This window comes from Pinus tabuliformis, chromosome X (genome assembly GCF_031772625.1).
Source record: "Pinus tabuliformis cultivar Carrire ecotype Pingquan chromosome X, CPIR1, whole genome shotgun sequence".
Classification (NCBI taxonomy): domain Eukaryota; kingdom Viridiplantae; phylum Streptophyta; class Pinopsida; order Pinales; family Pinaceae; genus Pinus; species Pinus tabuliformis.
The window spans coordinates 1667916264-1667931718 of record NC_142308.1 but is presented as its reverse complement, the minus strand read 5'-3'; positions in this window follow the sequence as shown (position 1 = coordinate 1667931718).

The following is a 15455-nucleotide window of genomic DNA, read 5'->3' as shown; positions in this document are numbered from 1 at the left end:
AATTGCATTGCAATTGAAAAAGATCCATTACAGTGCAATTTCATTCAGCAACGAGTTAATGCTCTTCAATTTCTTCCAGATGCAATGCAAGAAATTGGGTTGAAGAAAGGGGACTTTAGTGAATCACGTGTGGTAAAAAAGGCAAAGGAACCTCAACCACCATTACATGGGATGTCTGGAAAGACATACATTGGGAGATTCACAGACATCAAAGATCCATTAGAAGACGAAAATGAGCAAAAGGAAGTAGAAAATATTGTGAAAGAAGACAATGATGAAACTCTAGAGGACGAAGAGTTTGGATTACGTGACATTGTTGATTAAATTTAAGTTATGCTTGGAAATCAAGCTCATTTTTTGTAACTATTAAGTAGTTATACTTGCAATGTTTTGACTTTGACATTTTATGAGAAGAATATACACTCAATTAAGGTTGTTATGCGTTCAATATTTGTAATATGTGATTTTCACATTAATTTTTAAGTTAATCATTATTTTTTGAAAAAAAAAGTGATTATTATTATTTTTTTGACATGAAATTCATAAAAAAACTATTATTTAACTATTTTTAGTTAAAATTTTCGTATAAAAATTGTGATTTTCGCATGTCAATTGTAGCAAAAAATTATCAAAACGTGTAGTTTTTTAATTATATTTATGTTAAAAATGGCTATTTTTATGTCAATATTTAAAAAATATTGTTTTTTAGAAACAATTATTTCATGTGGATTAAAAAATTAATTAACGATGTATAAATATGTAGAATATCGAAAATTCAAAATATCGACTTTCTTCTTTAAATATGCGAAACAATAAAAACCTCACTACAAAAAAATAAAATTAAAATAAAAACAAGAAAATATGAAGAAAAAGACCACTTCAAAAATTATTAAATTTACAAAATAATTATTTACATTTCATACAGTAGAAAGATTAAAAAAAAAAAAAAAACCTTAAAAAAAAGGGCCTGGTGTAGAATTACCACGTTTTTAAATCAGCATAAAAAACACTACCATTATAAAACGCAATGTACATAAAAAAATTTATAGTGCCAAAAACTAAGCTCTAAAAAACACGTGTGTTCTGCATCACCCCTTTTCAAAATCGGGTCACTTTTTTGCTATCTCAAAAAAATGGGTAACAGTATGGGTTCCCATTTCAAAGTTTACACTATTATAAGCTTCATTTCCCGCAACGTTGTCCAATGATTCATCGTTGAAAGGAGTGGGAAATGGGTCATGTACACAAGCATTGTTAAAACTTCTATAATCAATGCACACCCTAATATCCTGAGAATGTTTCTTATCTTGGATGACAATAGGGCTTATTCACTCAACCTCATTAACAAAAAATATGAGTCCGACAACCATCGATCTCCCTCTTCACTTTCTAGTTGACCTTTGGATTTAACCTATAAGGTTGATGCTTGACTCGTTTTGCATCCTGTTTCAAAGTTATCTTCATCTCCCCAAGTTCTCCTTTAATACCTTTTAATTCTAAAACTAAAGCAGGAAATAAATCTTCATATTCTTTAAGCAAATCAAAAGCCTATTTGGTAGTCTGATCATCCCAGTAGTTGTTGATAGAAGAAAGCTTGGGATTTTCTTCAGTTCCAATATTTAACTTTTTCGGCTTGAGTGTCTACAAATGAAGTGCATTAGTAACATGGTCTTATTTTATCTCCCTCTCCCCTACATATTCTTTGAATGATAAATGCCTTAATTCTTCTAAATCATCATTAGGTTCTCTATTAATTTTCCCGCAAGCTCCGCTTCATGAAACCCTGACTCATATTGATGTGCAAAATATCCATATCTATTGTATTTTGCCAAATCTTTCCTGGACAGAAATAACACCCTATTTATATCCATGAGAGCTTCAACTATCTTCTCATCAGTGTCATGAAATGAAAAATCCCTGCAGAACTGAGCAGTCATTGAATCCCATTATGTTGTTTGTCTTTTCATCACCTCCTTCAAGTACTATTCTTGCGGAATAGTACCCAATCTATGAATGAATTGATGCGTCCACATCACAACTGGCATACCATAATCCTTCTAGATGGAACAACAATTCTATATATGATTTTTCGGGCTAGTGTATCCATAATAGATAGTAATCTTACTAGAGGCTATTTCAGAAGGTGAGAATCTATGGATCATAGCAGTTTTAATGATACCCCAATCATGAAATTGGTCACGATGGGCTACCCACCATCTTGCAGGGGTTGCTTGTAGAGGAATATTCATCAAAGACATCTTTTGACCTTCTTCTATTCAGAAGTCAACTTCTTGAATTAAATTTACAAAAGATTCAATGCCATTGAAAACAAGATAATTGCGTACCTCAGTACCAATCCATCAAACACATGTGACAGTTGCACAATGTTGTGAATGAATCTCATCATCCCCCTATTGCCAATCCTCGATCACAACATCAGACCCCACTTCTATACTTTGGACACTTCTCCAACTAATAGATATGACCACTACGGGGTTAATATAATCCTCCCTCTTCCCAAAAATCAGTTGATATAACTGATCTAACAAATTGGGTTCTTCAACATCATCTACGATGTTGGTAAATCTTGGACCTTGATATAGATCCAAGGATTGTATTACCCAAACTCCATCCACCTAAAAGGTCATTATTTCCTATTTTAGATCGATCACTGCATGATTTTCAAATGCCTAGTCGATACTCAATAAGGTTGGATATGGATCCTTTTCACCCATAACATCAATTAATTCAAAATATGCATGCCTTAACACCTTCAATATCAACCTGAACATCTTATAATCTCTTGATGGGGAGGATACAATACTTATTTTCCATCCATAATTAAATAGGTGAAAAGATCAATTTGGATTTCCCAAGAGCCACCCATGTTTTTCTTGGTAAAATTTTAACATCTGAGCTGATATCTAACATGGAATCCTTGATTTAATATCCAGTAATCTAAGCATCGACCCGATACTATTGTCCTATTCTCTTCTTATTTATCCTAACCTACCTAGAATGTATTCCAGGAAGATTAACAGAAATAAATTATTCTGAAAATGGATCATCCTTCACAACTGCTTTTAAATTTTTGTGTAATTGACCAAAAAGTTTCTCATCATTCATAATCTGTAAGAATAAATTAAACCAATCCAAAATTGGTTGGGACGTCTCTCGTGAAGGTCTAGGAATTTGAATCTACACTTGTTCTTGTTGCTCAATTCGGGGATCTTGAGAAGAAATTAATTGTTGGAATAATTCAACTGCATCTCTATAGTATTCTTTCTGTTGCTTGGAATCATAATATTTATTCGGTGATGTTGGCCTTATAATAGTTGGTTGCTCAAAAGCTCCAACATCAGCTCTGATTTTTTTTTCTCCCCTAGTGACAATATTAATATTCGGTTGCGCCACTGGCTTTGGTTCTCGGGGTTCAACATTAATCAAATTAGCTCCCTCCATCTGGTTACATTCTTCCTAGCAAGCAATCAATTCCAGACATCTTCTGTAGCATGTGTATTCACTCGACAATGTGAACACCAAGGTATTCTTGGCATTGGACATTCCCTTGCAACATGAACTTCTTAGTCACAGTTAAAGCAGATGATTGGGCCTATACTTCTTGTCCTTCTCCCCTTAGGGTGCCTCATCGTCTTCCTTGAGGAGATTCATTGACTCAGAAAGTTGTGCGATCTAGGTGATCAACCAAAGCATCTAAGGACTGACATTGATCTATATGATGTGTGGGTGACCCACAAAAGTCACAAAATGAATGTTGGGCACATTGAAATATTTTTGTAAAATAGGACATAGACGAGGTGAATGGCGAAAGGACCTACAAATTTAATAGAACTCCTTTATAGACATACCTTGATGCAGAGGGAATACCTGATACAAAGTTAGAACTTGAAAGGGAATTGCTGAAGAAATTGCTGCAACTTTGAGATTGTGCGGCGGCAGTAGAAGTGGTCCCATATGCAGACTAGACAGTCTTGAACCCTTTAGCTGTAGACATTCTGTGACATGATGTCCTTCAACTTGATGGTGTGTACACCAAACTTAAGCTCACACAGGTTGCGTAGGAGCAATATCCTTGATCCTCTTAGTAAGAGTGGTAATTTGATTTTTGAGTTCCATAATTGCAGGATCAACAGAGGGAGCACCCAGTTAGTATGTTGAGGATATCCCACCATTGCCTCATTCTACATTGCTTGTTCTAATGCATCTTGCAGTGTGTCAATATTCTGTTGCAACAAAGGAATCCTAGTCATTGGTAGCAAAGCCTTAATAAAACATTCCCTTTGATAACGAGCATCAATGGGGTATGACAGTTTACTGATAGCATATTTGAATCTCTGCATGCATTGCCAAGCAGATTCTCTTTCTCTTTGAAGAATATCCAACAATTCCACCATATATTATTGATTAGATTGAGGTAACTTAAAATATTGAATAAATTCTCATTTGACAACATCCATAACAGCTTTAGGATTTGCGTCAATCCACTTAATAAACCATCAGAGTTCCCTATATAAGTTTAGTGGCATTAGGAATATGTCGAGCCCTCTAGACAACTTCACATAGGTACCAATGTTTCTCAACATCTTCACCACCTTGTCCTAAAATTTTTGGATAGCGAGTAAGTGATCTCACCATATTACTAGCCATAGCTATGTGCCCCGGCTGAGAAATTACAAATCCTTTGGAACCTGACTAAAAATGATTAGCTGAACTAGACTAAACAACATTTTTGGAACTACTTCCTCCACTAAAACTACCAACACTATATCTAGAATGTATTTGCTGGAACTTTATAGTCTTAGTTAACTTAGAAAGGAATTGATTAGGATTTTGATACAATACTAGGGGAAGGTTAGGAAGAGGAAGAGTTTTACTAGTATGTTGTAGGTTGTTGCTAATGTGGATCATCTCATCTTCAAAAAACAGTCGCCTCACCACAAATTGGATGTCATTATTGTTGAAAATAGCAACAAGAAATGCTAAAAATAGAAATTCTATAAATAGCATTGCTATAAATAGCACTAAGGTGCCAGTGTTGGAAATAGCAACAACGAATGATAAAATAGAAATGCTATAAATAGCATTTTGGGGTAGATTCCAATTTTAGTTAGTCCCTGAACTAAAATTGAGAAGTAAAATTCGAATTTGATCTTAGCAATTGTTTGTAAAATAATTAATTAATTCATCTTGAGTTAATTAGTTGTAGAAAATCAAACATGAAGTCTATGTGAAGACATGCAACAGTTTCTCCATTGATTGAGGAAGTTATCCCTTGATTAAGGAGATCAAGATGAGCTGTACTTTGAGTTGTAATTAGTTAGCTCAGTTATCTGAGTTAAGTCCAGTTAGATTAGTTCCAACAGTTTGTGGAACTAATTCTGAGTTTAGTTAGTTAATGCATGCATGCATGTAACTACCGCACTTCAGATAACTAAATATTCTCTCATAAATAACTCATGCATGTTAGTTCAGTCAGAGACCTAGTTGAGATCAAAGGAAGGGACATTGTACTATCAGTTGGAGGATTTTTCCTATATAGGAAACTCATCCATGGAGAAGGAATTATCTCCTTAAGGACTGCGTAGTTATTTTTGAGTTTGGTGAGTTGTGTGAGAGGTAAATTCACACAGGTGGCAGCATTGGACCCCAGGAGAAACTGTGCAAGGAAATAGGAGGCTTGGAGGGCAGAGGAGAAGGTTTGTGAGAAGCCTTTGACTATTTATGAGCAGCAGAGGGATTGTACTGAGAGCTGGATAGCTTGTGAGTTAAAGCTTTGTGTAATCTAGACATATTTCCACTTGTATGATATTACAGATATCGGGGTTTTAGGCTGAGGCTTTCCCCAGAGTATTCTTCTGTGTTTCATGTGTATGATTTCTTCTTCTCTGTTATATGTGTTCTGATTGATCTTGCTCAAATTGATTAAGCTTTCGCAAAGTTTGATTGTAGAAGTAGATCTTGTATTTTTCTTTAGTATATTGCATAATCAGTTTTAATCTACGGTGAAATTTCTACATGGTATTAGAGAGAGGTTTTGTAGAAAAAGTTCTACATGGTATCAGAGCCAACTTGATCAAAGCGGAGAACAGTATACAAAGAAGGGAGAAGTTTGAAGTTCAAAGTTCTTGATTGTAGCTAAAAAATCGATTCCTTATCACATCTCAAAGTTCACCAATGGTGTTCAATGGCTTGAGACTCGAGTATGCATTAGATGGTATTAGAGGACAATGATTTAAAGGAATTCATTGATCAAGAATTCCCCAAGCTAGCAGTAGCTAATGCCCAAGAATTATCGGAATGGAAGAAATGTGTGGCGAGAGCGAGGAGGATTCTTTTGGAGGGAGTTCGATACCATATTGTCTTAAGTCTCCATGGGAAGGAGACTCCATTTTCAATGTGGAAGACATTGAAGGATCTACATCAGAACAACAGCGACCAGAGGAAGTTGGTGCTGAAGGACAAGCTTCAGAAAATGAAGTGTTAAAAGGGCGACACGATCTCTACATTTTTGAAGAAGCTCACCACTTGCAAAGATGAGCTTGGAAGTGTAGGAACCATGATAGCTGGTGATGATATGGTGAGTCTTGCTCTCCTCGATCTTCCTAAGTGCTGGCATAGCTACTAGGAATCAGTGAATGGAAGAGAGAAACTGCCAGATTGGCAACGACTATGGTCGGATCTCATGCAGGAGGAGATCAGGAGGAGCACCAGAGATGGTTCTTCATCCAAGGATGATGAAGAAAATCTGGCCTTAGCCAGTAAGGAAAGGAAAGGGAAGGAGAAGGATTCTCATCCCAAATCAAGTTCTTCTCATGGTGGGAAGAATTTTGACAAATTAAAAGTGCGATGCTTTCATTGTCATGAGGTGGGCCATTATGCAACAAATTGTCCAAATAAGAAATCCAAGAAGGGCTCCTTGGAAGGATCAGAAGGTGAGGCACTAGCCTCACAGTTCGAGTTGGATTTCACCCTCATCGCATGCATGTTTCATCGATGATGGGTTGCGGTTGGTTTCCTGATAGTGGAGCTTCATTCCACATGATCGGCGATAAGAGTTTGTTCAGTACCTTGGAGGAGAAAGACCTCCAGATACTCATAGAGATGGGTAATGAGGAAAAGTATAATGTCTCAGGTGTAGGCATGGTTGTTTTCTAGAGGGAGAATGGATCTCTCATTACCTTGACAGATGTAAAGTATGTGCTAGGACTGAAGAAAAACTTGGTATCGATCGCAATGCTGGAAGACAAAGGTTATGATGTAGTATTCAGTAAGGGAAAGGTTTTCCTTAGACACATCACCATGAGACAGGTGAAGCAGATCGGTTCACGAGTCAAGAACCTGTATGATCTTGAGGTTCAAGATGCATGCAAAGCCTTGAGGAGTAAGGAAAATGTTGGAGACTTGGTGGTTGAGAGGGAGAGTACATTACCTTTCAACATGCAGTGCCAGAAGAAGTCTCAGACAATTGTGGAGGAGCCACAATTGGTGAAGCAGCTTTAGGAGGTTGTGGAGTAGCCACAACTAGAGTAGCCGATAGAAATCAAGTGGAAGCATCCACTCATGCAGAGACCTCTAGTAGGGGGAAATTTCGAGCCAAGTGGGCAGAGGGATCACATGCATCCATACCTCCAGGTGTGAGGTGGGGCGATGTGAAATGATTGTCACAAAAAGGTTGAAATATGGGTAGGATCCTTGGGCTATCCAGCCTCTTTGATTAGACCTTGCTACGGGAGACCTTATGAGGAGTAGCAAGATTGGCTGAGTGGGTAGAGATAGATGCAGATGGAGCAACAGAGGAAGCTTCAGCATCAGAGGATGTTTCTAGCCCAACAGGGAGGTCAGTTGGGAGATCAGTTACTTACTTCTCAGTAACTGAGTTGCATTGCAGTAGTGGGCAGCACGATGCAACATGATGAGAGGAGGTGCAGTGTGGATGCAGTGCTAGGAGATAGGACCAGCAGCAACATGGATGCAGCAACAAGAATCAATGGATTGATGAAGTTAGAGATCAAAGTGACAGAGGCTAGAGTAGTCAGATATTGAAGAGCATAGAGGTGCATAGTTTTTCAGTCGACAGAGGCAATAACAGTTAGAGATTTTGATGACAGAGGCATCATTCTAATTCAGGTTGGATATTTTTTTGTTTCTAGAGTTGTTGGAGCAACAACACTAGGGAGAAGTGTTGCATGCAGAACATTCCAAAGGTTCAGGATCGGGTTCGAGTTGAATGCCTTTCTTGTTGAGAGGGAGTGTTGAAAATAACAACAATAAATGCTAAAAATAGAAATGCTATAAATAGCATCTCAGGTACCAATGTTGGAAATAGCAACAAGGAATGATAAAATAGAAATGCTAAAAATAGCATTGCTATAAATAGCATTTTGGGATAGATTCCAATTTTAGTTAGTCCCTGAACTAAAATTGAGAAGTAAAATTCGAATTTGATCTTAGCAGTTGTTTGTAAAATAATTAATTAATTCATCTTGAGTTAATTAGTTGTATAAAATCAAACATGAAGTCTATGTGAAGACATGCAACAATTTCTCCATTGATTGAGGAAGTTATCCCTTTATTAAGGAGATCAGGATGAGTTGTACTTTGAGTTGTAATTAGCTAGCTCAGTTATCTGAGTTAAGTCTAGTTAGATTAGTTCCAACAGTTTGTGGAACTAATTGTGATTTCAGTTAGTTAATGCATGCATGCATGTAACTACTGCACTTCAGATAACTGAATATTCTCTCATAATTAACTCATGCATTTTAGTTCAGTCAGAGACCTAGTTGAGATCAAAGGAAGGGACAATGTACTATCAGTTGGAGGATTTTTCCTATATAGGAAACTCATCCATGCAGAAGGAATTATCTCCTTTAGGGCTGCGCAGTTATTTCTGAGTTTGGTGAGTTGTGTGAGAGGTATATTCACACAGGTGGTAGCATTGGACCCCAGGAGAAATTGCGCAAGGAAATAGGAGGCTTGGAGGGCAGAGGAGAAGGTTTGTGAGAAGCCTTTGACTGTCTATGAGCAGCAGAGGGATTGTACTGAGAGCTGGATAGCTTGTGAGCTAAAGCTTTATGTAATTCGAACATATTTCCACTTGTATGATATTACAGAGATCGGGGTTTTAGGCTGAGGATTTCCCCAGAGTATTCTTCTGTGTTTCATGTGTATGATTTCTTCTTCTCCATTATATGTGTTCCGATTGATCTTTCTCAAATTGATTAAGCTTCCACAAAGTTTGATTTTAGAAGTAGATATTGTATTTTACTTTAGTATATTGCATAATTTGTTGATCTACAGTGGGAAATTCTACAATCATCCAATGGAGTATGTTCCCCTATAATCAGCTGCACAGGTGGCTCAGGCATGTGAAATCCTTCTGACTCAGAGTGGGGCCTACTAGTCCCAACTAAACTCCCTGCAAAACTACCATCGACATATCCTACTTCACTAGACGAAGGTCCCTCATACTCTCCATTTCTCTGCAACTCAGTACTATCCATGTTATACTTCGGCGACACTAAACTAATGATCGCTTCTCCTATCCTCTGCAATTCTCTTCTTCTACACCTAATCTCTCACAACTTCCTTTCTCTCCACTCATCAACTATTCTCACCCTTCACAATGCTCTAAAATATTGTGCCTTGCACAACTCTTCCGGGTCCATCGCAACAACCCATAATTTTCCTTAACTAGAAAAAATTCCTCTTCCTAAGTCCAACCCCCAACACTTAGGGTTTTAAGTGGCCATTCGATCATCTTGGAATAATATTATATTTTCTTCAACCATCAATACCTAGATCCACAGAGGAATTTCTTTCAACAATCTTCCCCGCAACCCAAACTTGAAAATTTCTTCCATTCTAGAAAAGGACAGGTAATCTTTAGCTGCAAATTCAATAATATAACTTTCTATTGTTGCATTCACCAAAAAATCAACAACCCTTGTCAGGTATGTATCCAATCGGTGGAGTTCAACCAGATCATCGGTCAACCAATCTCTACAAATTGTAGGTCAACTTCCAACCCCCGCCTTGACTTGCAATCATTTTAACGGATCTTGTAGCTTCTGAGGAAACTTACACTATAATATTTCGTATTATTCATAGGAAGGTTCAACATACAGAAATTATGATCTCACCCAATCTAGGTTCTTATGTCTTAATTGAGATTTTTTCAAAATGAAATGATTAACTTCTCATGCCACCAATTTGAATACCTTTACCAAGAATTATAGATACTATGATCTAGGTCCCTTTTAAGCTCAGGGTCCCAACAAAAGAACCAATTTTTTGGAGAAAATTTTCAAAGGAATAATAACCCATGGTTCGGCCTAAGTTTCCAACAAAAGTGACCATCATAGTCTAGATTTTTGTTGGCATTTTCACTCCCTTTTTACACATAAGTGTCTCACCCGAGGCGAGCCAGAACTGTTAAAATGATTAAGGGATCTATATTAGTACCAAAAAATTACTTGCGCCATTAACCTTTTATTTTCTATGCAACCATATTATAATTCAAATATGCATCCATTACAGAATAACCAAATACATAATTCATATAAAAGAAATAGAAAAATTTAAAAGGGGGTTATGCATTCATCAAATCAACAACACAATAATTTCCAATCTCCATTTTATTAAGATTACTAGCCATTACATCATGGATCAAATAGTTCTACTCGACTATTTCTTAGATACAAAGTTTTGTGGCACCCGAAAACCAACAAAACTTAGAACATACGTTTTGTATATATAAAAAGCTCTTTCATCTGTCCCTGTATGCATCTTTTTATATCCTCTCTTGCTTGATCTAGTCCTTGCAGAGGTTTCTTGATCTTGCCTTGATTTGGTCCTCTTTGACGAAATCCTAGGACCGTTTCCCTATTTCCTATTGATCCTTTCAAAATTGACTCCACTTTCCTGTTTCCACGAGCGCGCTTCCTTGTTTTCCAATTCTGCAAGTCCCAGTGTTTCATTTCTTTGTCGTGATTGAACCTAGGGTGAGCTGCTTCCAATAGTTTTAGCCCTTTATCTTCCGCAATTGTTGTTCACCATATTTTTCCAGAAAATGAAGGACCCAACAAACACTTACTCATTTCTTGTACTTTGTGGAATGAAGAACATCGAGTAATAAATCTTCTCCCTGTACCTAGACATTTCCACATTCCATAACATTAATATCACACTATCCATATTTAAAATTACACCTTTCATACTTAGTCTCTTTTTCATCCACAATGTTGTATAAAGCACTATTTTCAAAAAGAAATAAAGTCTTATTGCCAACATAGTCTTTGCACGAAAATGAATATATCACAGTTTGGTCGTAATGGGTGACAAAAAAACTGGGGGTTTTCCTGTAAAAGGGCATTTTACCTCCAATTTAATTCATTTGCACATTGAGCTTTGGTGAATTTGGAGAGGAGGAAAAGGCCCTAAATCTTGTGGAGATCGTAGCGGACAAACCGACCATCAGAATCGGGATGTGTGACTTTCAGGCAAGTAGCCTTATTGATCTAAAGATGGCTTTAATGATTCTTGGAACAATGCTTCCCGATGAAGAATTAAGGGAAGAGGAAAATGAGAATGAACTACTAGAGGAGGTCTAGAATCATCCTCACCCACTAAGTCAAACATGGGGACTATGTGGTCAAGGTGGTATGACATAGAGTAGAATATTTGAAGATATGGTATCAAACATCTACAATATGAGATGTAAATATTGCTTGCCAGAGAGACTGGTAGGACAAACTATCCAAGGAATGGAAGAATAATCGACCATACCTAGATCTAGTGGTGATTTAGGCCGAGACTTATGTTAATCAATTGAGAATATGGCTAGGGGAAAACCATCATTCCCCCAAGTGTGGGATATTTCCTGCTAGGATATGTGATGGAGGGGAATGATATGGTATGCAAAGGTGGGAATGATGCCCCCTAGCAGGAGGAGTTTGTGGAGTGCCATTGTGTTTCGAGTGCTCAAAAAAGAAATTTAAGCCTCTCGGCCAAACTTGGCATGAGATCATCCAAAGGATAATAAGGAGATGTAGGGGCCTATGTGCCACCCAATATGCTATGGGCATACTGGATGTATTTAGAGTGGTAGACTCCAAACACTTATATGTTTTATGTGATACATAATGTGATTATGCATATTTTATATGACGATGATGGTTCACCATATGTTATGTTTATGGTCATCTTTTGTGGTATACATGTGATAAATGCCAATCTAGAATGTTATTTTCAATGGTATCTACAAAGTTATTTTGGGCTCTGGGAACATGACTAAAGTAATGGTTTCAAATTCAAGTACCAATAGCTTATCTCATAGATATTTTCTAAATAGGACTTGGTTATGCACATGATACACACCATTCAATTGCTTGACAAGCAATAAGGAATCTAAACGAATATGAAGATGAAGGATGCGATGAGCAAGGGCATCAACTAACAAACCTATCACTGCATCATATTCGGCTTGGTTATTGGTGGAAGAGCTACTGCACATGCCGTTAGAATGGACTAATGTATGCAAGGGGGTGAAAATGGCCCATGCTGTCGATGCTAGATTCCTAGAGAAGCGACTTTCACCGTTGGCATAACTGATATACAGTGTGGATGATGGATCCATCTAAAAGGTGAAAAAGACAAAAAATGAGATGATGCAACCTACCTAAATGCATGACATAAATAAATACATGCAAATCAATGAGATATGCTATGGGTAAAATTTCTTGAGGTAGAGTGCATTGCGAGGATTAGGAAGAAGTTGGCCTTCGAAATCCTCTAAGAGATATGCCCCCTTACCCAAGTCCTTACGAATGATGTAAGGTCCTAGCCATAATGATGAGTGAGACAATGATGAAGGATACAATCAACACCGCAATGATAAAGGTCATCACCGATGAGAAGATAATGAGGGGCCTGGTATCGGATATGTCATTGATGATCATGAGTAAGATGGGGGGAAATTATGGGTTTGCAAATATGGAAGGAAGTACACACGATGGTGCATATCATCCCAAGGGTAATCAGGGGTAGTCATGGCTTGGAAGATGTCATCATCAAAATGGAAGATGGGAAGACGGGAGGAAGATTGACTACATGATGCGGCGGCAGTAGCTGGTGCATCATCATGAGAAAGAAGGTTCACATATGCATCATCTGAACTAGTAGACGACGAGCTAGTAGATGAAAAATATACCGATGTTGAGACCCAGGTTTTTGATGAAGGAGGTTCAGTAGAAGTGCATGTAGAAAACTCAGAAAGGTTTTCCTACGAAGAACTCAAGGATAATGGCAGGTAAAGGATATGGATCGTGGAGTCCGTCATCTCGACATTAAGGGGATGGATCATGATGGTGGGACCAGAGTTTCCCTGTTTTGGTGTACTAGTGGTACCAGAATCCACAGGTAGTGGAGTAGAGATCCACTACAAGTGGTCTTGAAGTCACGAAGCACTTGGGGGCAATCGTGAAAAATTCATCGAGACAAGAGAAACAATGGGAATAATAACCATATTGATCGTACAAGGCACAAGGGTGATTTGTGCACAACTTTTAAAGTCTTTTGGCTGAATTCGGTAAGGTAACTTGGAACTCAGGGATATTAGACTCTGGAAATGTTTCATGAATGAAAGTTTTGAGACGTGGAAGTACAGGATAGTCATTGGTGGCATGCCTAACAACCTCACACAAAGTGAATGGAAGTTGTGACTTTGGAGGCTTGGGAGCCTTGTCCTTAGTTTCCTTCTTCTTAGCTTTGCCACCCTATCTGGATGCTTTCCAATAGGAGTTGGTTCCTGTTGAGGTTGTGGTGGAACTGGAGCAGTATTAGGGGTTGTAGGAACTGGTTGAACTGGGGTCAAAGCATGATATGGTCTGAGATGACTAGTCAAAGTGTTCGTTGGGGATCAATGTACCAGAATGGGATCCCTAAAGTCATATTAGGGAGACTCAAAGAAGCCATGAAAAGGACATAAAATATTCCATGAGGAGGACACAAGAAAGGTATCTGTCTTGTAGGGTAATGTCCTGACGGAACAACTCCTTGATAGTTAAGACCTGCAGGAATAGTTCCTAGTGGGAACAAAGGAGAGACATCCACAAAAGGAGGAGGTCCTGGAGGGGTGGATCCGGATGGGTCGGCTGAGATGGTAACAACAGGGTGCTGAGAAATTGGCTATTGAGAAGAGGTACCAGATTACTTTTGAGCAGCCTGTGACGCTTGTAACATGTAGACACTCAATGAACTGGGCTCAGAGATGGGAGGGAGAGGGCCAAGGAAAGAAACCAACAAGGTGGAATCTTTGTAGACTCCAGGTGAAACACCAGTTAGAGGGGTGGCAAACTTCTTACCGGACATCGATGAGATAATGGACTTAGGGGAGGTTAAGGATGGTGACTCGTAATATGTTAGTTGATCGATAGTGATGAACTTCCCTTCATGGGGGAAGAACATCTTGTGGAAAACCGCTGACGCGATGGCTGACATGGTGTAGGTGTAAGTACGACCCAAGAGAATGTTGTAATCTAGAGGGGCATCAATAACCTCAATGTCTACATTGATAGTCTTGCCCGCAAGAGTCACTGGACAATTGTGATACATGCTAAGAGGCTAGGAGGGGTGATCATCCCAAGCATGCAAAGTGATGGTGGATGGGACCAGTTCAGGTGACTTGAGTTGCTTCGAAACAGCATCACACATCACGTAAGTGGATGCGCCTTCATCAATAATGAATTTATAGATGATGGCATTACAAACTCAGACTGATATCTGGAAAGCAATAGATGGAGGTAATTGAGGATGTTCTGACACATGAATAGGAAAGACAATCAAACAATCATCTGAAGGATCCACTGCATGCAAAGCAGTTCTTAGAGCTTTCTTTTGAGATGGGCATGACTGGAGAACCTCCAGCGTCGACATGGCAGCAGGTCATTGTGCCAAGTCATCTACTATACTATATGTGTGGGTAGGTCGGTTAGAAAATGTGTTACGACGTAACGACCCCATGGGGATCTTGGGAATTGACTCAACTTTAGGCTGAGGGATCTGTAACGGACCATTTAGTGTCATAAGAGCATCAATAGATTCTTTGGTTTTTGTCTCAGTTGCAGACAAAGTCGATGGCTTGTCGTATTGACATGGCCGAGTTTGCAAGTTGACATCGGAGGTATTGACCTCGTCAGAATTCATCATGAGGATCTGGTAGTCACCAGGACCAGAAGGCTGGGGAGGATGGAATGCTTGACCTTGCTGAGGTTAAGCAGCAACAAATCCTTGTAGAGGGAAATGATTCATAAGCACATCCAGTTGAGATGGCGCAGGATTCTAAGGCGGTTGTTGCATGGGTGGTTGACCTCTAAGAGTTGCTTGGGCTTCCCACATTTGGCGCATCTGGGGTAAGAGGGAGTATAATGGCCATGTAC